At 48.7% G+C, this 24,284-nt stretch overlaps 1 long non-coding RNA gene across 1 annotated transcript in view; it reads left to right on the top strand.

Moving 5' to 3' along the window:
- The window catches only part of LOC144141940 (uncharacterized), a 178,460-nt gene that overhangs the window by 89,507 nt on the left and 64,669 nt on the right, over window positions 1-24,284 (top strand). The gene's annotated exons all lie outside the window — the stretch shown is intronic.

Here is a 24,284-nt window from a genome sequence, read left to right as displayed (position 1 = left end):
TGTCGTCAATCAGTGCTATATACATGTGTGCTCAGCAGCGAAATGACCCATGGACAACTTCCTCGATCAGCTTCCTCTCCGGTGCATCACCTACCGGTGTATCAAGGGCCTGCGACGGCGAGCTTCTCACTTTCAACGGCGCGACCAGCTGCTTTACTGTCGAAATTATTTCTTGGATGGTCCGAAGTTTCTTATGGTTATCCACGGTATTTGTGCTCATATATATGCGCCTCATTTCATTACGACTCGAGCTGCGCTAACGCTGGGGTCGAGATTCACGAGCGACTCCGCCTTCGTTATTATTGGTGTGAAATGTAGAACTTCGTACACAAGTATATTCGCCAATGCCCGGATATCCAACGCCGCAAATCGCCACCTACTCGTTCGACAGCTCTAATGCAACCACTACCCTGGCCGGCAAAACCCTGACCGCATTGGCGTCGATCTCTACGGGTTACTGCCTTCTACAGCTTCCGGCAAGAGATGGATCATTGTTGCTGTTGACCACCTGACAAGGCGTGCGGAAACCACTCCAGTACCCGCATGCACGTCTCGTGATGTTGCCCCTTTTCTATTACGTCGCTTTATACTTCGGCACGGGGCGCCTCGGGAGCTCCTGAGTTATCGACTACGGCTCTCCCTAACGAAACTGGGGAAACTGCTTCTGGCCGAATGTCACGTCGTTTACAGCACAAGCTCATCATACCACCCGCAGACGAATGGGCTCACCGAACGATTCAAACGCACCCAAGGCGTCATGGCTTCGATGTATTCGTCATCGACCACCCCAACTGGGACCTTGTTCTCCTGCTTATAACTTACGCCTTCAAAAGCACCACGCAGACGGCGGCAGGATTTTTCCCGTTTTTCGTGCTTTAAGGACATGAATCGACGTACGCTTTGGATACCATACTCACTTACGATTGTGATGACACAGAATACACACCGGTTTAACAAATGGCGGAGCACGGCGAGCAGAAGAATCTCGACAACTCGACAATTATTTTCAACTGCTTACCAACAGCTCTAGACGCATGGTTGTGACAACTCTACACCTCCGAAGACGTTTTATCTTCGTTCGCATGTGCGGGTTTGGGTGTCCTGCCCAGCACCCGATCTCTCCCAAAAAAATGGCCAAATATCAACGACCATACAAATTGAAAGCCTGCACTTCGCCCGTGAACTGGCTTGTTAAGGCCGTCACTTCGTCCTCGGACTTTCACCACCGTGGCCATTAAACAGTCCACTCTGATAGACTCAAGACTTTGTATGACCCCCTGGTGTGGACATCACCCTAAGTCATCAAGTTAGCTCCTTTTGCACGGGGGGCGATTGTAGCGAGGTTAATGAACAGACGCGACAGGTCATCAACCAATCGGGGTACCCGTGTGGCCAGCATATACCATGAAGGATTATTCCAATCCACACACGGGGATATGCGCGGCAAAGAGGTGTCAAGGAAGACGAAGAACCCCAAGAGGTGAATGCACCAGAAAACGTCCTTGGTGATCTAAACGCTTGGACCTGCCTTCCCTTATTTATTTATTTATATATATATATCTATATATATATATATATATAAATATATATATATATATATATATAGACAGAAAATAAGGGTTGGTAGTCAAGAAAACCTCGGAAAGCAAAGGGGAGGTTGTGGTGGGTAATACAAAGAGATGAAGAATTTGTTAAGTCGAAAAGAAAGTGGTGAAAAAATGCCCGCCGGGTGGGATCTGAACCCACGACCTCCAGAATACCGGTCTGGTGCGATAACCACTACGCTACCGGCTGGGCTCTTTCCACAGCACTTTCTCGGGTATTCATGTTAAGGTATTTTTGTTTCCTGCACTTGGGGCCGGTATCCAGCGGCTCTCGGACTACTCGGGGTTAAGGGGACCTTCTTTTTAACCCCCGGGCCGTGACTCGATTGTCTACGACATGTCGAGAGTGGTCGACGAGCGTTGAACCCTCTAAAGCTCCCTTTGGCACCAAGACTGCCAGAACAGAGGTCCTCGCTAAGCATGTAGCGAATCAGAAAATGGGAAATTAGGGGCTCCATGAAATAACACAGAAAATAAGGGTTGGCAGTGAAGAAAACCTCGAAAAGCAAAGGGGAGGTTGTGGTGGGTCATAGAAAGAGATGAAGAATTTGGTGAGTCGAAAAGAAAGTGGTGAAAAAATGCCCCCCGGGTGGGATCCGAATCCACGACCTCCAGAATACCGGTCTGGTGCGATAACCACTACGCTGCCGGCGGGGCTGTTTCTCCAGCACTTTCTCGGGTATTTATGTTAAGGTATATTTGTTTCCTGCACTTGGGGGTGGTATCCAGCGCCACTCGAACTACTCGGGGTCAAAGGGACCTTCTTTTTAATATATATATATATATATATATATAGTATAAGTAAAGAGTCGGATACACAGCAAGAACAATAACAAACAATGTTTACTTACGTAGCGGCAATGGGACTTGCCTTCATCAGAGTAAAGTTACATGATTATGGTGTCGCAAACATTGAACACATTTCTTATATAGGTTTGCATAAAACTGTAAGAAGGAATGGAAATAGTTTCGCAAATGGAGAGTGTGCATACACTCAGGCTACGCCTACGTTACAACATCAACCAACAAACAACAACAAAAAAAAAGGGGGGGGGGGCGCAAGAGAGAGAAAAAGGGGTCGTGTTAACAATGCAGCGTTCAAGGTTGCACCATGACGGGTCAACGTATGCCGCGCGGGTTGCAAGTTCAGACAATGGGGGAAAATGGTCAACCGCGGTTTGTAAAGAAAGGGAAGAGTATACAGCAAGGTATTCAGTGGCTGGGGAGACTGGTTCTAGGGAAAGCGAAGATGGGTGTGCCCCCCGCGGATGAAGAGAATAGATAGGGGACACAAAAGAGCATTTCACAGAAGCTAGCAATCGAACAGGAAATAGGTAGGGTCACAAAAGGTTATACATGAATAGATCACAAAGAGTTAAACATTCTTAAGTGGTGGTGGGAACGAGGCCTCCTTCTCCCGGACAAATGGCATTGTTGAGCCGCATTAAGCTAACAAAGCTGCTGTATTAGGAGAGTTTCTGCGAATTCTGATGGCAAACTCGAGGGTAGGAATAATGAACATAGTTATAAAAATTATGAAGCCGCTAAGTTTATTCGAGGGATAAGCACGTTAATTTTCCGTAACTTTCATTAATTCCAAGTGTGGCTGACCCAAACTTATAAATGAGATAAGATTCCCGAACCTCGCGGTCGTGGTGCGTTTTGAAGGCGGATTCTAAAATCGTTGCTTTAAGATGATCAAATGCATGCCCGGGACTGTTCACATGTCTTGACAGGGGCAAATAAGGGCAGCTTTTTGCATGAGAGCGGTGATTATTGAACCGTATTCGGAAGGGCGTTTCAGTTTGGCCGATATATTGTTGCCTACAAACAGTGCACTCTAGAAGATATACGATATTAGCGGAGTCACAGTTAAAGTTACCTTTTATATTTACGTAGTAGTCTGAAGCCGTGCTGGTGGCGCGCTGTGTAGTGGTCATGTGTGGGCATACTTTACATCGGGGTTTATTGCAGGGCATGCAGCCAGTAGTTGCCGGTCGGTTGATACGAGAGTTACTAAGAAAGTCCCCTAAATTCTTATTACGCCGGTAGACAACGCGTGGTGGTTCGGGGAATATGCTTTTTAGGCGGTCACTTTGCATTAGGATATTGTGATGTTTTTTTAGCACGGTTGACACTCTTGGAGCGGAGGATGAGTGGGTTAAAACTAAGTTAGTTTGCGGGTTCCCGTTCGGGGCTTTTTTCTTACAGATTTCGTTACGGTCTAATTGGTTGGCTCGCACAATAGCGTCGTCGATAACTTTTTCCGGGTATTTTTTATTCAGGAGGGAGGTCTTGAGTTCTTCATTGCCTTCATTGCCTTCATTGAGGCATTTAATCTAGCCCATCCTAGTATTTCCCTTGCTCATTCCTATTCGGAACACAGTGTAAACTTTCTGGACGTCACCGTTACTACCTTCCAAGGTCGGCTTCAAACTAAACTGTATAGAAAACCGACAGACACGCGGCAGTATTTGCACTTCCGAAGTAGCCATGTCAGACACTGCAAGACAGCAATACCTTACAGCCAAGCCCACCGATTTAGGAGAATTTGCTCAAACCAAGCCGACTTTGACTCAAACTGTCAAGAACTCAAGACCTCCCTCCTGAATAAAAAATACCCGGAAAAAGTTATCGACGACGCTATTGTGCGAGCCAACCAATTAGACCGTAACGAAATCTGTAAGAAAAAAGCCCCGAACGGGAACCCGCAAACTAACTTAGTTTTAACCCACTCATCCTCCGCTCCAAGAGTGTCAACCGTGCTAAAAAAACATCACAATATCCTAATGCAAAGTGACCGCCTAAAAAGCATATTCCCCGAACCACCACGCGTTGTCTACCGGCGTAATAAGAATTTAGGGGACTTTCTTAGTAACTCTCGTATCAACCGACCGGCAACTACTGGCTGCATGCCCTGCAATAAACCCCGATGTAAAGTATGCCCACACATGACCACTACACAGCGCGCCACCAGCACGGCTTCAGACTACTACGTAAATATAAAAGGTAACTTTAACTGTGACTCCGCTAATATCGTATATCTTCTAGAGTGCACTGTTTGTAGGCAACAATATATCGGCCAAACTGAAACGCCCTTCCGAATACGGTTCAATAATCACCGCTCTCATGCAAAAAGCTGCCCTTATTTGCCCCTGTCAAGACATGTGAACAGTCCCGGGCATGCATTTGATCATCTTAAAGCAACGATTTTAGAATCCGCCTTCAAAACGCACCACGACCGCGAGGTTCGGGAATCTTATCTCATTTATAAGTTTGGGTCAGCCACACTTGGAATTAATGAAAGTTACGGAAAATTAACGTGCTTATCCCTCGAATAAACTTAGCGGCTTCATAATTTTTATAACTATGTTCATTATTCCTACCCTCGAGTTTGCCATCAGAATTCGCAGAAACTCTCCTAATACAGCAGCTTTGTTAGCTTAATGCGGCTCAACAATGCCATTTGTCCGGGAGAAGGAGGCCTCGTTCCCACCACCACTTAAGAATGTTTAACTCTTTGTGATCTATTCATGTATAACCTTTTGTGACCCTACCTATTTCCTGTTCGATTGCTAGCTTCTGTGAAATGCTCTTTTGTGTCCCCTATCTATTCTCTTCATCCGCGGGGGGCACACCCATCTTCGCTTTCCCTAGAACCAGTCTCCCCAGCCACTGAATACCTTGCTGTATACTCTTCCCTTTCTTTACAAACCGCGGTTGACCATTTTCCCCCATTGTCTGAACTTGCAACCCGCGCGGCATACGTTGACCCGTCATGGTGCAACCTTGAACGCTGCATTGTTAACACGACCCCTTTTTCTCTCTCTTGCGCCCCCCCCCCCCTTTTTTTTTTGTTGTTGTTTGTTGGTTGATGTTGTAACGTAGGCGTAGCCTGAGTGTATGCACACTCTCCATTTGCGAAACTATTTCCATTCCTTCTTACAGTTTTATGCAAACCTATATAAGAAATGTGTTCAATGTTTGCGACACCATAATCATGTAACTTTACTCTGATGAAGGCAAGTCCCATTGCCGCTACGTAAGTAAACATTGTTTGTTATTGTTCTTGCTGTGTATCCGACTCTTTACTTATACTATTTCTGCGCGCTTTGTGAGTTTATCTTTCTCTAGATTTATATATATATATATATATATATATATATATATATATATATATATATATATATATATATATATATATATATATTTATTTATATATATATATATATATATATATATATATATATATATATATATATATATATATTGCGTGCACAGGCGTCATCGTTGTTTAATAACTGTTACTCGAATGGCCAATCCCATCTAGCAACTGATCATCAGTGTGGCGCACGCGAGCACCACACCAGCTTCTTCATCTTCCATCCTCGCGCCTTCTTGACCATCGCTTTTTGTAAAGGCCTCTCGGCGAGGTTGGGTCGTCATTAAACGCGTCCTTCGAGTCTCCCGTGTACGAGTCTTGCACGTGGTGGACGTGCACTTCGATCCACGTACGCTCTCCCCGGCTTCTCCCTGGAGCTTCCCTCAGGTCGACGTGTCCATCAGGTCGACGTGTCGACGTGTCCCCGCCCCCACAAGCCCGCTTGCCCTAGCGTGGATGATCACAAGCCCGCAGCGAGACCCTCAGAAGTTTTCAGGACTCCCTGGAGGCGACGTAGAGGATTGGCTCGACGATTATAACCAGGTGAGCCCCTTCGATCGGTTGGATGATAAGCTCAAGCTCGCCATCGTCAATTTTCATTAAAGAGAAATCGCTAAGACATGGTACCTGAATAACAAGGAGGACTTAACTGAATTGTCGCGGTTCTCCGCAGAAATACGTCGAATATTTGGCACGTCCACTTTGCGGTCAGACACGGCCAAGAAGAAGCTTGGTGAACGCTATCAGCGGCCTGTTGAATCGTACACGTCGTACATTGAAGACGTTTTGGCTTTATGTAAGCGAGTGAACCGAGAAATGACTGAGTCTGAACGAGTGAAGCACATCCTCAAGGGCATTTCTTCCTTTGCGTTCAACGCGCTCACCATGCAAACCAAGGCAACCTGCGCGCCATAATAAGAGCAATAATTCGCGAAAAGCTGCGTGGGGAGGCGTCATCGAGCTTTCTGGTGGTGCAGCCCCAGACATTCGGCTCCAGTCTGCGAGAGATTATCAAGGAATAATTGGCCGCAGTCATGTGCTCTTCACCTCCGAAGCCTGACTTTCGCGCCGGGCCTGCGCACTCTGATGTGGTTGCTACGCCACACATCCCGTCCTCGCCCTTCGTTCCTGAGGCTTCCCATGTTCACCTGGCCCCCGTATCCGCTGCATACCAACCGGCCACTTACCTTCACCATACTACCCACAATGGCGGCCGCCTCGCCCAATATGCTACTACTGCGGCATCCGGGGCCATATTTCCAAGTTCTGCCGACGGCGCCAGCGGGATGAACGTCAAGTATTTTCTACTCCGCCACCGGGTGATTCCCGGTACACGTACGACTACCGACCGAAGCCATTTACCTATTCTCGCCGCCGCTCACTTTCTCCTACTGACTCCGTTGATCATCGTGCCACCAGCAGGTCTGACCGCCGCCAATCCCCTTCACCTTTCCGTCGACTTTTGTCTCCCCTCCGTCCAGCCTCTCAGAACGTCGACCGCCGCGCGGGAAATAAGGATCCGCAGTTTAGGGAGGTAGAACTGCGTCACACAGAAAAAAGACAAGTCCTCCTGACCGGCCATGCAATATTTTGGAAGTTGTTGTCGAAGGAATTCCCGCCGAAGCTTTAGTGGACACTAGCGCGAGCATTTTCATTATTCATGCATATTTGTGTTCGCGGCTACGGAAGGTCAGAACTGCTGATGTTGGTCCTGCTCTACGCGGCGCCAACAAAAATGTGATTCAGCCTTCCGGGAGATGTACAGCGCGTGTATTCATCGAAGGCATCCGTCATCACATTCTGTTCGCACTATTAGCCCCATGTGCTCATCAGATGATCCTTGGTTGGGACTTCTTGTCATCAGCATCAGCTATCAACCCGCCCTTTCTCTAATTGACACGGCTTTCGACACGGTACCGGACGGGCGAATACATCAATTGGTGTCAACTTCCAATTTTGTTCTGCCTCCTGGAGAATCCGTGTTTTCCATCACGTCTGACAGCATTGTCGATGGCGATAGGCTCATTGTGCCAGCTGGACACTTCATTCCCAAAGGACTTATTATACCGGCATGCCTTCTCCGTTTTTCTTCCGCTTCAGCCCTCGTAGCCGCTGTGAACACTACGACTGAACTCATTTTGCTACCTCAAGGCACTACTGTTGCTTCTGTGCCCCGCGACGATCCCGTAATCGTTCTCCCGGTCTCTTCGCTTTGTTTGGAACAACCGAGCCACGCATCAGAGCCCTCGTCCTCCCTTTTTGCTTTTATCATCAGTTCTGACCTGACCTCGGAGTAAAGAGAAGCATTGCTCAAGATGTAGACAAAGCACCAAGGATCATTTGACTGCTACTCTTCCGTCCTTGGCCAGACGTCCGCCGCAACCCATCGAATTTAAATGACAACTGCTGCATCGTCCGTCACCACCCATATCGTGTGTCTCCATCAGAAAGAAAAATTATTCAGGAAAACGTAGATGATATTCCGAAGCTGGACATCATTCGGCCCTCATCGCGATCTTGGTCATCACCCGTTGTACTAGTTCGGAAGAAAAACGGAAGCGTCCGATTTTGTGTCGATTACCGAGCCCTGAACAAGATAACTCATAAAGATGTATACTCTATGCCACGTATTGACGACGCTCTAGATGCCTTGCAAGGTGCACAATTTTAAAGCAAAGCTTTCTACCTCAACCCCCCAAGGGTTCTTTCGCGACCATTGGTGTCACCAGAAAACTCCAGCGAACAAATAAAAGAATTTACTGGCACCGCCAGGAATCGAACCTTGAACTAACAGACAAACAAAGCGAGAGCCCGTTGTCTTACCGATTTAGCTACGAGCCCACGCGAACACTGGAAAGACAGGTGGCGTACTCATCAAGCACATCTACGGGTTTACCCCCTGCGTTCTCGCTGAATGCCACGTGAAAGCGTCACGCGACCACTCACACCCGTCTAGCCGCCCTGTGCGCACCTTGCTCATGTGCTAAGAGTTACAAAAATAAAGGAAGCTCACACCAATGCATGCCATCTAACTTCTAGTACGCCAATGTGCTAAAGCCTGTGGCCTCCAGTGTTCACGTAAACAATCACAGCTCCTTGTCGTCCGCCCTCACGCCAAACCAAGGAATACATTCAAATACTCCTTGATGGCCAGTCCTTCACTCCAAGCCCCAGCATCAAGATCCTGGGCCTACATCTCGAGGCCAACACCAAGAGTGATGTCTCCATGCAGCGCCTCAAAAACAGCATTAATTAAATCATACACATGATCAGGCGAGCTGCCACCAAGAAGCAAGGCCTAAAGGAATCCGGTACCTTTCGATTAATTGAAGCTTTTGTTCTCTCGTGGGTTACTTACCCCTTTGCTCTTCTTCTCGACCAGGAAGACATAGAGATGCTTTATATAATGATTAGAAAGGCGGCCGAGCAGGCCATTGGTCTTCTCATGAGCGCGTTCACACAGGCTACTTAGCATGGGGCTCCACAACACGGTGGAAGAGCTGATAGAAGGCCATCTTTCTAACCAGAACTGCGATGGGTAACCATATACTTCACCAGATTGGCTGGGCAGCCCAGAATGTCACTCCGCTTGACGTACTCCCAGACTCTTGGCGACTAAAACTAAAACTGCTCCCTTTGCTTAGAAATATGAACCCCTCGCATGACGAGGGTCACCGGAAAGCACGGGCTCAAGCGCTAAACACCACCCTCGGTGGGGATCATGCAGTAATCTACACAGACGCCTCCAAACATCGAGGGCAGCAATACGCCATCATCGTGGCTACCTCAAGAACCAACCTCCTTGCGTGTACGTCGCTTAGGACCCAAGAAATGATGGCAGCAGAAGAGGCAGCCATCAACTTGGCTCTCGCTCAACCAGGGGTTCGGAGGGTAGTCATCGATTCCCAGCAAGCCTACTGGAATTACCAGTAGGGTTGGGCGTCCTGACCTGCACGGCGCGTGCTAAAAAAACCACTCCCTGAATGGTTCCATTCAGCTCATCTGGACACCCCATCCCGCTTCAATGGAGGGCAACAAATACGCCCACCCAACAAGCCTGCGCTTTTACCTCCCGTGCTATAGAACTGCTTGAGGATAGTCACCCGCTTGTCACGTTCAGGGAGATAACCCAGCATTATCACCTTATTAGACTGACCGTACCTTCGCCTTACCCTGACCTTTCCAGAGAACAACATACTATCCTACGGCTCATACAATCCGGGCTCCTTCCCACAGCCTACGCGTCTTCACTTAATGTATCCCAATTGCTACGACGCTGAATGTAAATTTTGCTCAGAAGTAGGAACACTCCGCCCCGTAATCAAGGTGTGCGACTTTAGCCCTGAGCACCCTCCTCTCTTTCCGTCAACTACCCAACAAGAGCGATGGGAGATGCTGCTGTCCAGGCCCTCTCTACCTACCCAGCTTCAGCGGGTGGACAGAACCCAGGCCGCGCGGACTGCATATGGGCCCCACAGAAGAAGGAATCACTCCCCATGGCTGCACTCTGGGCTGTTCAGAAATCTGCACAGAAGTATATCTTCCTCCTCCTCCTTCTCTGCCACACATCTCGTCGCCTCCGTCCGCAGAGCAGAGACGGAGTAGACAGATCGTCTAACATCGGGTTGGAGCTTACTTTGATTTTATAAAAAAAGTTTCCACTCTTGTGCTACACCAATACAACTCAACCAAACACCGTTCATGCATCACGCATTGATTTATCCTTACCAAGAATATCTCTTTGAAGTAATAAATGGTGTGGTTAAGTGCATTTCACTTCTCTCTGGTTTTGCGATTTGTAGAGCGATGCGAGTGAATTTAAGTGACGTCGCATGGGTAATCGGTATGGGTGCCGTTTACAGCTTTGCTTTCCAACCACATTCACGGGGTGGATTGGCGCGATTTTTTTTCTCCAGCCTTGACCTTCAATCACGATACTTGCAAATTCCTATGGATGAGGCCGACAAACAAAGATAGGCAAACATGTGCTGGAGGCTGGGCAGCCACGCTCCTATAAAAGTTAAGTCGGCTCAACTGCTGTGCCCATGCAAACGGCCACCAGTCCCATATTTATTGGGCCTCAAGTAATGCGGCGCAGCGTTCTGCTGCCGCCACTGGCCTGGCATCTGTTGTTGTTACGTTTCGGCCACTATGAGACATTATTTTGTATGCACATGAGGTCACAAGCTCCAAAGCTACCTTGCTTTTGTCGTCGCCGGGCCGGGCTCCGCGGTGAGCAGCACCCTGGGCTTTCTCTGTTCCTGCCCGGATCCTCGAGCGGAGGGAACTGTCGGTGCCTTGCTTATCCGGGCAGCGTACGTATCCGCACAAGTAAACCTAAAGCGTGGCAAACTGTTCGCATGGCGACGCAGTGAAACATCCCCCTCGCGAAGGGCACAATCAAATGCAGAGCATTTCCGGGGGCACACGACGTTAAGTAGTTTGCGTTACGTTGATGTTGTTGCACTTGTGGCAACTGCCGACGAGAGAGCGCTCGTCAGCTGTAAAATTGGCTGCTTCGGCGCACGTTGAGTCCGCGAGAGGGGAGAGAGTGTCCTTGAAATGTGCCTGGGTGCGCTATCGAATGTTGATCGCGCCGATAGCGAAACGTCAGAGCCGGGCATGTCGAGGCGAGCGATGCGGACTACTACGGACGCCTAGAACGGGTGACATCGTAAGTTCAAAAAATGCTCTGCATTTAAAACAGCTTCGCCACACCAGACGGTTTTTTGAGTTTAAAGTTATGCCTTTCGGGTTATACAACGCGCCAGCAACCTTTGAGCGCATGATTGGCAATGTTCTTCGTTGCTTAAAGTTGAAGACGTGCCTCTGCTACCTTGACGACGTTGTAATCTTTTCTTCTACCTTTGACGAACACCTTCACCGTCTAGACGTATTTTTAACGAGCCTCGCCAATGCTGGCTTGCAAATAGACACCAAAAAAATTCCCTCGCACTTCCCCGAGGGGAGAGTGTGTAAGTGCGAATGCACGGTTGTTGATTGCGCGATTACGGTGTATATCGTGATCTTAATGAGTAGTCGAGAGATTACACACACGCACACAACAACAAAGAAAGATATTTCACTCGTTATTGCTGGTACCGTTGCCCGGTCCACCATCATCATTATCGAGATGCAGGACCAGCGACCGCTCCGAACGACGGCGCGCGCTCGACTAATACCCTCCCGCGCCACGCGGCCGCTACACGAGCGCCCTCACGCGTCGGAATGCGGAGCGCCCGCTACGCGAGCGAGAGCTCTCCCGCCCGAAGTGGAGAGGAGGCGCCCAACACCCGCAGTCACTGAGCGGAGAGAGGAGGAGGAGAGTAGCGCCCGCCGTTACGGCAGGGCTACACGAGCGCCCTCACGCGTCGGAATGCGGAGCGCCCGCTACGCGAGCGAGAGCTCTCCCGCCCGAAGTGGAGAGGAGGCGCCCAACACCCGCAGTCACTGAGCGGAGAGAGGAGGAGGAGAGTAGCGCGCGCCCATCTCCCCCCGTTGCGAGGGAAGAGGAGGAGCGCGCGCACCCGCAGCTGTTGCTATGCGGACGACGGCGGCGGACGATTCAGGCTCGCTTAAGAAGTGCATTCGCACTTAAAAGTGTCGCTTTGCGAGCAAATCAATCAAAGTTCTTGGGCACGTCATCAGCAGTGGTGGCATTCGCCCCGATCCCGACAAGATCAATGCCGTAGTTAATTTTCCGCGACCTCTTTATCAACAAGACCTTCGAAGTTTTCTGGGCCTGGCATCCTACTTCCGTCGGTTCATCCGTAATTTTGCGCAATTAGCGTTGCCACTCAATATACTACTAGCATCTGCGACCCCTTTTACCTAGTCTTGTGACTGCGTAGCGGCCTTCCAGACACTCAAGCATGTTTCGACTGCGGGACCGGTTCTCTTCCACTTTGATGATGGTGCTCCCACTGTACTCCACACGGACGCCAGTGGACACGGTTTCGGCGCGGTCCTCCTACAACGCAACTCATCATCAGTAGGGCAAGTTGTTGCCTGTGCAAGCCGGACTTTAACACCTGCGGGGCAAAACTACACTATAACGGAAAAGGAATGCCTTGCCGTTGTTTGGTCCGTTCGAAAATTTAGACCGTACATGTGCGGGCGTCATTTCTCGGTTGTGACTGACTATCACGCGCTTTGCTGCTTGTCGTCACTGAAAAATTTGTCGGGCCGCCTCGGTCGCTGGATTCTCCGTTTACAGGAATATGATTTTACAGCGACCTATAGGTCAGGGAAGAAACACCTGGATGCAGACGATCTTTCCCGCTGCCCGTTGACGCCTCAGTCAGATGATGAGCATCCTGGTGTTAACTCCCTAATTTTGCCGATTTCACCTGCAGATTACGATACCTACAACTTGCCTGATAACCAGATCTCTCTGCAGCGGGCCGACACGTACTGTCGAGACCTCATAAATCACCTCGGCGGCTTATCACAGCCTTCTAACCGCCGGTCGCGTCGCCAGCTGGACAAATTTCGACTTTTGAATGGCGCTCTGTACCAGTACAATTACCATCCTACCGGCGACAGATGGTTCCTGTGATTCCCGGATTCCTTTGAAAAGATATTCTAGAAGTTTTTCACGATGCCGCCACCGCTGGCCATCTGGCGTTTCGCAAAACGTATGACCGCGTCAAGAGCCGGTTCTTCTGGCCTGGCCTCGCCACCAGTGTAGCCAAGTATGTTGCATCTTGTGCTGCTTGCCAGCTCCGAAAACATAAAATCACGGTACCTGAGGGACAGTTACAACCCAGGCCGTGTTCGTCGGCTCCTTTCCACGTGGTGGGAATTGACTTGTACGGGCCCTTGCCATTGACGACAGCAGTTAACCGTTGGATCGTCACTGCGGTGGACCATTTAATAACCATATACGCCGACACTGCCCCGCTTCGTACCGGCTGCGCTTCAGAGGTGGATCATTTCTTTCTAAAGGACATATTCTTGCGACACGGCCCTCCCCGCTATCTTCTCAGCGACCGCAGAAAAACCTTCCTCTCAACACTTCTGAATGAAGTTCTTCGCGCTGCTGGTACCGTCCACAAAACCACATCGAGTTACCATCCCCAAACAAGTGGACTGACTGAGCGATGTCACCGCACCCTCTCCGATATGCTTTCGTTTTATATAAGCCCTGACCACACGAATTGGGACACCGTTTTACCCTCCGTCACTTATGCGTACAACACCGCAACACAACGAACTACTGGCTTTACGCCCTTCTTTCTCGTTTACGGCCGCCCTCCATCTTCCGTCCTCTATGCTGCTTTCCTTTCTGCACCTGCCTCTCCGAAAGCGGATGTCCAAGGAGAGTTTGTCTCTCGCCTTGAACACTTCCGCCGTCTCGCACAGTTGAACACCCAGGCCTGTCAAGAAGACCGCAAGTCTCGTCATGATGCGACGCATCGGACTGTTTCCTTTCAACCAGGTGATGAAGTGTTACTTGCGACTCCAATGCGTGCAGTGGGATTACGTGAAAAGTTCCTTCCACGTTTCATCGTTCCTTACACCATTCTGGAGCAGCCTTCTCGAGCCAACTATCGAGTGGCTCCTACTCACCCCACGTCCGACCGTCGGCGCCGCGGAACTGAAATTGTCCATGGTTCGCGCATCAAGCCATTTCATATGCGCCCCTCGTCTCTTTAGCGCCCGGAGGGGCCGCTTCCGCCGGGGGGGAAATATTGTGAGCACAGGCGTCATCGTTCTTTCATAACTGTTCCTCGAATGGCCAATCCCATCTAGACACTCATAATCACTGTGGCGCACGCGAGCACCACACCATCTTCTTCATCTTTCATCCTAGCGCCTTCTTGACCATCGCTTTTTGCAACGGCCTCTCGGAGAGGTTGCGTCGTCATGAAACGCGTCCTTCGAGCGTACCGTGTCCGAGTCTTGCAATATATATATATATATATATATATATATATATATATATATATATATATATATATATATATATATATATATATATATATATATATATATATATATATATATATATATATATATATATATATATATATATATATATATATATATATATATATACATATATTTATATATATATATATATATATATATATTGTGAGCGTTTTTTGGAGTCTTGGTTCATGAGAGGACCCATGAACAGAATGAATTGCTATTCGCTAGTGGGACAATCTCTCACCGGCACATACCCATTATAACAATCAAGGGGCCTCGTGTTATGAAGTCACCGGGTTCCCGGCAAGCTGAGTAAAGAGGCGTGCCTCGTAATTACCATTTCCTTGCTCTAGTCGTCTGCTTCCGTCTTGCAAGTGGCGGAGGTTGCGTTGAACCCCGACCTCTAACTTACCTGGCCTCAAGCCTTGACCTTTGTTCCGAGCGCTTTGTGCAACTCCCAACCCGCCCGATGGAGGATGACGGTGCGCAGAATGCCGCCGCTTTTGCCCTGGCATGGATGGTGACCTGCCGCCATCGCGTACCTCTCTTCTTCTTTGACCTCTTTGGTGAAGAAGTCGAAGAGTGGCTTGAGCAGTACAACCGGGTCAGCCAATTTAATCATTGGAACTACACCTTTAAGCTTGGGACCGTCGGATTCTACTTGACAGAGGTTGCCAAGACGTGCTACTAAAAAAACGGTAGCGGCACATCTTGCCGGACCGACTTTACTGAAGAGCTGCGTAGGATTTACGGCACGCCATCTGCTCGCTCAGATGGAGCAAAGCGACAACTTGGAGCCCGCTCTCAAAGCTCTGACGAGACGTTCGTATCGTACATTAAGGACCTACTTGCCCTCTGCAATGCGCATGCGGCCAGCTTGTTGATTTGCTCGTATTCGTGCAGACCCAGACATGTGTGTTTTAATAAGCACAATAATCCAAGATGAGCTCCAGCTAGAAGGTTCCCCCTGAGCTCATGGAGACCGCTGCTCCCTGCCGAGATTATAAAGTAGGAATTGGCATAGATGACGGGAAATCCACGCGAATGCGCCCCCAGTTTTTTTCGACGTGCCCTCATACGCGGAAACAGCTTCCGGAGTGCCGGTCTCGAAAGTGAAAGTTTCTGTATCTCCATCCGTGTTCGGTAAGATCGCAGCCGTCTCCTCGCGCCTCCGGCTCAGACTGCCCACACAAACTGGCGGCCACATCTGGATCTTCAGCGTAATGACCATCCAGTGTGCTTCTACTGTGGTATCTAAGGCCACATCTCAAGCGTCTGTCGACGGCGCCAGCGTGATGAGCACCGAGGCTACGTTTCGTATGAACACGACATTCGCTATAACTACAGACCAGCGAACCTACGTATCCACCTCGACACCACTCTTCGTCTCCTCAGGATTCGGGCGACCCTTGTCTCGGTTACCGTGGTCAGACGAGACAACCTTCGCCCACGCCGCCCTTACGTTTTGTGTCACCTCTCCGCCCTGTTTTTCGTTACCTGAGCAGCCAATCGGTCGAACTAATCACAACTCCTCCAGAGCGCCCATCAAATATTTTGCCAGTAATAGTGGAGGTGTGTCATTGCACGGTTTGTGGATACCGGGGCCAGTTTTCTCATGCATTTGGATTTGTGTTCACGCTTACAAAAAGTGAAAACCCCTTATCTGGCCGGACATTATACAGCCCCAATGAATATCTTCTAAATGCTGTTGGAACTTGTGCAGCACGCGTTTTCACCGGGGACGATTGACACCGTATTGAATTTTCGGTGCTGCCAGAGCGTGTTGATGAACTAACTTTCGCTTGGCATTTTCTTTCTTCAGCTTTTGCCATCATCTCCTGTTATCAACCAGCTATTCACATTACGAACACCGAGCCTTCTTCTGCTCCAAGTTTCCGACATCAGCTCTTGACTTTGCATGTCGACCACGTTTTTGGCTCGCGGTAGTGAAGAGGTGCTGATGGTTTCCTCGAGCAGCATTTCTGACGGAGATGTGGTGGCCTCGCCGTCACCACGGTTGCTTCCTCGAGGGATTGCAATGTCGACGTGCCTTCTCCGCTTTTCACAAGGACTTGCAGCTCTGGCGGCCCCCAACACCACGGGTGAGCCCATTTATTATTATTTAAGGGCACGACCATCGCTTAGGTGATGGAGGTCGCGCTAGCGTCTGTCGTCTCTAGTTCCCTAACGTCTTCAGGCATATGTGGTCTCACTACTTCAGATAGTCTGTCCGCTCTTACCGCTACCATTAGCCCAGACGTGGCGACCACACAGACGCAAAAGTTGCTTCAGGTATTGAAGAAGCACATTGCGTTCGTTGACGTGAATTCCTTCAAGCTTAAGCGATCATCTGGGGCCGCACACCGGATTAAGACTGATGGCTCCCCGGTTGTACGCCGTCGCCCTACCGCGTGTCATCGCATGAGAGCCAGATTACAGAAGACCACGTCGCTGACATGCGCAAGTGAGATTTTATCCGTCGATCATCGAGCCCGTGGTCATCGCCAGTCGTGCTAGTAGATAACAAAATGCGGCTCAGTTCGCTTTTGTGTTGATTACCGTGCGCTTAATCAGATCATTCGGAAAGACGTATATCCGATGCCATGCATCGATGACCCTCTGGACCGCCCTAAAGGAGCGGAGTCTTCTCAATCCTTGATTTACGCTCCGGTTATTGCTAAATCTCGGTGCACGGAGATGATAAAGAAAAGACGGCCTTCGCTACTCCAGGTGGACTTTACGAGTTTAATGTTATGCTTTTTTGGCTATGTAATGCGCCCGCAACATATGAACGCGTGATTGATACCATGCTCTGGGGCCTCAAATGAAAAACTTGCCTTTGTTACCACGACGACATTATTCTTTTTTCAACCACATTTGAGCAACATCTCCACCATCTCGAAGAGATACTGGTTTGTGTTTAAATTGCCGGACTCCAGATTAATGCAAAAAAGTGCACATTCGCCAGCAAACCGATAAAGGGATTCGCTCACAGTAGCTCACAGCAAAACAGTAATACAGCGAGACACTGCGAAGATTTCGGCCGTTTTAAATTTTCCGCGCCCAATACAGCAGAAACACCTTTGGAGCTTCTTCGGACTGGCTCCGCACTTCTGCCTATTTATAAGAATTTTTGCAAGAGTTGCTTCTCCTCTTAAAACCCTCTTGCATTCTGAAACAGCGTTTACTTGGAGTGACGATTGCGAACGGGCTTTTCAAGCTCTGAAAAACGCGCTCACGCCGAGCCCGGTGGTTTGCAACTTCGATGAAGCTGCACCAACGGTTCTACACACGAACGCCAGCGGTCTGGAATCGGCGCAGTCTTGTTGCAACTTGGTTCGTGCAAGTGGGGCCGAGTGGTCGCCTATGCCAGCCGCACACTGACACCGGCAGAAAAAAACTATACAACCGCGGAGCAGGAATGCTTTGTGGTTGTGTGGGCCATTCAAACATTCCACCCTTACTTGTACGGTCGACAATTCAATGTCGTAACTGACCATTGCGCATTGTGCTTGTTGTCGACGTTTAAGATCCTCTCCGTCCGTCTCGGCCGTGGAGTTCTTCGTCTACAACAGTTATATTTTACCATCAAGTAATATCCCGGCAAAAAACATTTAGATGTAGATGACCTCTCACAATGTCCCTTATTACAATCGGCCGTCTGCGTCTCGCCGGCAAGCAGGCCTGTTTTACCCAATGCGCCCAAAGCATACTCCACAGTTGATGAAATCAGTCTCCCTGCAATCTAGCGCGACGATACTTTTTGTCCAACAATATTCGACCGGACAGAGGGCTCCGCGCGAACTCCGAACTGCCGATTACGTCGCCAACTCCCGAACTTCTGGCTTGAAAAAGGAGTTCTGCACCGTTACAGCAACCACCCTAGAGGTAACAGGTGGATCCTTGTACTACCTCGGGAGCTACGCGCATTGGTTTTAGAGGCATTTCACGATAATCCGACAGCAGCCCATCTCGGTTCTGACAAAACCTACAACCGCATTCGTTGTCGCTTCTTTTGGCCTGGCATTTTGACAAGCGTGGCGAAGTATAATTCTTCATGCAAAACATGGCAGCACCCAAAATGCGCTGCGGCTCCGCCAGCCGGCTTGCTACAACCGGGACCTGGTCCTTCGATGCCCTTCAGAACTGTGGGCATTGACCTGTAGGGCCCACTTCCCAACACACCAAACAGCTATGTGGATTTTGACTGCGGTCGACAATCTAACCAGGTACGCCGGGACTGCCCCTCTTCAATCTGGCTGCGCCCCGTAAATCACTGATTTTCTTCTGCGAAATATCATCTTCCAAAACCGTACACCCTGTGTCCTTTTAAGTGACTGCGGCAAGGTCTTCTTGTCCTAAATTTTGGCACAACTACTTAAAGCGGCAAATACGGTTTCACCGGACTCTCTCTGACATGCTTTCTATGTATATCAAACCAGACCACACCACCTTGGGCCAAATTCTTCCGTTTGTAACCTTTGTGTAAAATACAGAAATGAAGCGCACCACTAGCTACTCCCCATTTTTACTGGTTTTTAGCCGTTCTCCTTCCTCCTTTATTGATGCCGCATTCTTATCGACACCGGTCTCTCCCGTTACCCCGTTTTCTGACCAGTTCATCTCCCGGATTAACCACTGTCGATACCTAGCCCACCTCCCCACTGAAGCAACGCAGCAAGAACGAAAAGCTCATTGGGATGCCGAGCACCGCAACATCAATTTTAATCCCAGTGAAGAAGTTCTTTTGTGAACTTCTACAGGATCGCAGGGCTTGTGCGAGAAGTTTCTGAGCCGCCTAATTGACCCATACAGCGTGATTGAGAAAACTGCACCTGTAACATATACACTGTTTCCTCCTGTTGCCTCCAACGATCGTCGCACGCGTGGAACTGTAGTCGTGCATGTTTCTCGCATGAAGCGCTTTACACAGCATGCCCCTTAACAAGCGTTCAGGCGGGCTCTTCCCAGCGAGGGCGGGAAAGTGTGAGCGTTTATTGGTGTCTTGGTTCATAGGAGGACATATGGATGGATTTATTTGTTTTTCGCTAGTGGGACAAACTCTCACCTCTGCATACCCATTATAATCATGATTTCTAGACAATCATCATCGTCGGGCCAAGTTCTGCTGAGTCACCGCGTTCCCTGCGAGCTGACTAAAGAGGCGTGCCTTGTAATTGCCGTTCCGTTGCTCCAGTGGGCTTCCGTCTTACAATGAATATATACGTTGTAACAAGGCGGCAGATCGGACGGGACGGACCATTAGGAAGATTAACTATATATTTAAGGTATTTACATGGCAGTGTTCAGACAACCAGTGCAGTGTCCGCCAGCACTGGCTTCGTCGTCGTCAGTAATCTTCGTGATGCGGCTGTTGGCAATTGCCCACCCATGTGTCCCGTGACATCACCCACTGGTCGAGGGCGATCGTCCTGGTCGAAGCTGCGTCGCGATGAGTATTGTGACGCAGATGAGCAATGCGAAAAATACAGGAGAAATAACCGCGTGCCACCATAAATCAAGTTGATAGGTTTGGTGAACATCGACCCGTAGCAGCGATCTCCCAAAAGTAACTACGAACAGGTGAAGCCTGCCAACCACGTCGGACCACATGGCTGGAGAAACATGATTGCGGTTTGGTCACATGTTTTCGGATCTTGGCAGCTCTGAATGAAATTGTCACGGAATGGAAACACGGGGCGGGGAACATCGTCGAGTTCAGGTAGCGGCGGGTCTGGGGCTGCCAGGCGCGATTCACGCACCCTCGATGATTTGGCCGATGCCGATGAAGTGTGAAGCTGCTGCCAGGTTGGATGTTGCACCCCGCACTCACCACCAAATGTATCCCGGCGGCAGAACAGATGAGAAGAACCATGAGGAATGTGAACAGTACATTTACAAGATTTACATGGCGGACATAAGACAGCCAGGGCAGAGTATGCCCGAACTTCTTTAAAATTATATATATATATATATATATATATATATATATATATATATATATTGCGAGGACTGATTAAGACAGGCGGCAGGGGAGAAACCAGTGTGCAGATTTATTCCCGTCACAGGGGCCCACTTCGATAAATCGCTTGTAAACCCCATCATCACGAGTGCCATCAGCCATAACTTCATTTTTTGGTTGTCATTATCCTAGTCATTTGATTTGGTGTTATGCGATCACGATGTCCCAAATAAAAGGCTGCCTGAAATATTACTCTTTTATGTGGTGGAGTGTGGTTGCCAATCCTTCCGAGTTCACCGCTGGAGATCTGTTTCTTTCGAACCCTACAGCAGAAGGCCACGCCAATGGTCGTAGAACCAGCCAACCTTCCGAGTTAGGGCTGCCCATCGTGCTTCGTGACCCGCCTGGAGCGCGGGCCCCGCCTCTTGGTTGGGCTTCGCGGCAATGACGTCGAGGAATGGCCTGACACGTACACCCGAGTCACCGCGGTTTGCACATCATACAACAGCGCCAAGTTGCTTAACAAAATTTCTATCTGACAGATGTGGCGAAAATGTGGGGTTTTTTACCACTAAACTTCAACGTCCTACTGGGCTGACTTAACCATTCAGCGGCGTCCGACGTTTGCCCTGCCGAAGCTCTCCCCAACGTCGCAAACAGGAAGCTAAAGAGCATCGTCCAGCAGGCACACGAAACGTACATCGCTTATAATGCGGACATCCTTGCCTTGCGCCGCCGGGCTGACAGAGATATGACAAAATCAGACCTTGTGCATCACATCATGAAGGACATGGGTGACCTGACTTTCACGGTTCCGACCCTTCAAAATGTGTCAACAGTTTCTCGTGTGGCAAGAAGATGCCTGAGGCTGGTAGACCAGCAGTGTATTCGCCTCCAGTAAGCGACCGCTCGCTGACGACGTTTCCTTACTCCTTACATTGTATTTGATGCATCTTTTTCACACTTTCATTTCGCTAAGATTATGAACCGGCGCACCAATCGCAGGGGCATATGCATCTTCCTCGAGTGAAGCGAAGGCAGCGAAATCTCGTAAGCGAATATACGCATTGCACGTGCGCCAGACAAAAGAAACATTGACTGCATTGACTTTTCACCAACTGACAAAATAAATGCACATTCTTATAGGTGTATATGTTGCCATGGATTCGTTTTAGGTGAGGGAATAAATTTCAACCACCCGCCGATGGCAAGCCTACAAAATGTCGGAAGGTCCTCTAGCCGCGCAGTAAGCGCTTTCAAGCTATAACATAAAGTAAATAAACTGCTCAAACCAAGACGGCCAACACACGGAAAGCCACATATACTGTGCTGCCTTGCAAGTAACATTTATTACGCGCACGTTCACATATAAGTACAGGTTAAAACACCACCACGGCACCCGCTTGACGCAATACGATGTAACTTCAAAATAAATCTACAACCTAATGCTGGTCGTCATAAAGTTCATCTTGTGGAAACAGAAGTTTAGTGGTGACCTCGCTTATGGTGAACATGGGAGCTGGGGACACCAGTATTATCAGAGCATCCTACCGTGAGATGCGCGAAGCAGCCCGCATGCTCTGTGTGTGTCGAGCGATTCTATGCTTTCAAAGCATGCATCGAGTCATCGGAGCGTATGAACGTCCTCTGCTAGCTTTATCTTGCTTATTATGATAGATCAATCGAAAGCTGTATCAATACCTAGAAACAAACCGCAAAAAAAGAAATGTGTGTAAGGGAGCGGTTATTCTTTGAAGCTTAATACAATGCAATCGGTTCGTCACATCGCTACTCTCAAGCTAGCTTCAAGCATACTCAATAAAAAGACGACGCTCATTTTCACAACACTTCATGTTCTGTAAGTGTTTGTTAAGGAAACCTAACGAACACAAAAGCGCAATATTTATCAGAAATAAATTGATAGCTGAAAGTGAGCTCGGGCACTACAGCCTCGGTTCAATTTACGTAGAAGATTCCCATTGTTATGCTGATTAGGCATGTTCATACAAGGATCGAGAGTTTGAGATTCAAAGCGAGACACTAAAGCAGACGACACGCAACATAGCAGAGCACGAGCAGACGCTTCGATGACGCGATGCGGGAGCCCAAAGCAAAATCTGGCTCAACACGCACTGCACATGCGTGATACTTCGTACAGCCCACGCTAGGCTGCTCTGAAAGTTCGGCGGCCATGCGCTACCGTTTTCACCCTAAGCGAGCTCACCACACTACGTTTCGGTGAAACGCTCATGACCCAACTTTATTATAGGTGGCATCTGGTATTTACCTCGCCAGGCTATCACGGCATCTACACAAAAAGTTTTTACGTCCTTCAGGAGTGGCCTACACGTACATGCCGAGCAGTGGATAGGTAGATGCCCCCATGCGCTTTTCTGAATGGACCATTTATTCTACAGGAAACGCCCATTAGCCCATCTTCCCGTTTAGTTCACGTATACTTTGTCACATCAAAGAGGTATTCGATAAATCTCCCCAACACAACAATCAACTTAGGAATTGGTGCGCGTTTTTTCGCACCCTTTTCGCCCAAGCCAGCTTCTTCCTTAATGGATATATAGCGCAACGAAAGGACGAAGGACAGAAAGGATGCGCAAAGACAAAGTGTTAACTTGCGACTACTGGTTAATTAACAATATTAACAACAGAGTACGCAAAAAAGGCAACCTGCGTGACACAAACCGAAAACCACGAAAAATACATTTGATATCCCACCACACTTATTTGTCGCCCCCTTCCCGAGCAACGGGCTTCCAAATATGGCCATAAACAATCACTCAGCGAATCCGCAAAAATGCTTGTGTTGACCGCTCTCCAGTCGATAAGAGATCCACAGGCTATATTTCGTAAGTTAGCCATTTCATCTCAGTCACGGTGCTGTTCAGAAATAGTAGTCCTCAACCTGTTTGCGGCCTAATACCGGAGGTACATTTAACCCAAATGATCGTTTATTTATTCAAAGGTATACGCATGAATCTGAAAGGCAGAGTTTCTCGCTATTAATTTTCTTAATTAGGTATTGAAGGTCATTGTAGAGTTCTTTCTACGTTCGTATATACCAAGAGCCTAAAAATCAAACAAGATAGAACATCCGCCAAGACGGAAGATCTAATTGAGCCTGAATATCCATCGAGACAAAAGGTCTACCGAGACAGTAGATCTTATCGAGCCTGAACATACAATGGCATAACATAAACCGAGACACAAGGTCGGATCTATAGGAAATATCCAACAAGATGGAAGACCGACCGAGACGGAATAGTCACTGTAGCATTTTTTGCTTCGTAGGATTTTGCCTTCTTTCAAAACTCTAACCACTGAATATACAAGGGTTGCGACGTAAGCGGGCTTCACCGATTAAGTGACCACGACAATTTGGCGGTGGGTAAAGTCGAGGGGGTCAGTTTTCGGTGGCCATTAGCCATACTAGAAACGTGCCGTGGGCTATTCCTTTGCAATAAAAACCGGGCTTGTTGGAAGACGAGTTTTATTTGCTTTAAACTTTTATTGGAGGTTTTATGCACTGCTGGAAACCAGCTCCTCCATCTTTTCTAGTACTCGCTTTCAGTTTGAGGATAGGTGAGGTCGACGCCCCTATTTGCAG

This window comes from Haemaphysalis longicornis, unplaced genomic scaffold (assembly GCF_048455015.1).
Source record: "Haemaphysalis longicornis isolate Haplotype H1 unplaced genomic scaffold, Haemaphysalis longicornis Haplotype H1 scaffold_6, whole genome shotgun sequence".
NCBI classification, from domain to species: Eukaryota; Metazoa; Arthropoda; class Arachnida; order Ixodida; family Ixodidae; genus Haemaphysalis; species Haemaphysalis longicornis.
This window is presented reverse-complemented; position numbering and strand designations above follow the sequence as displayed.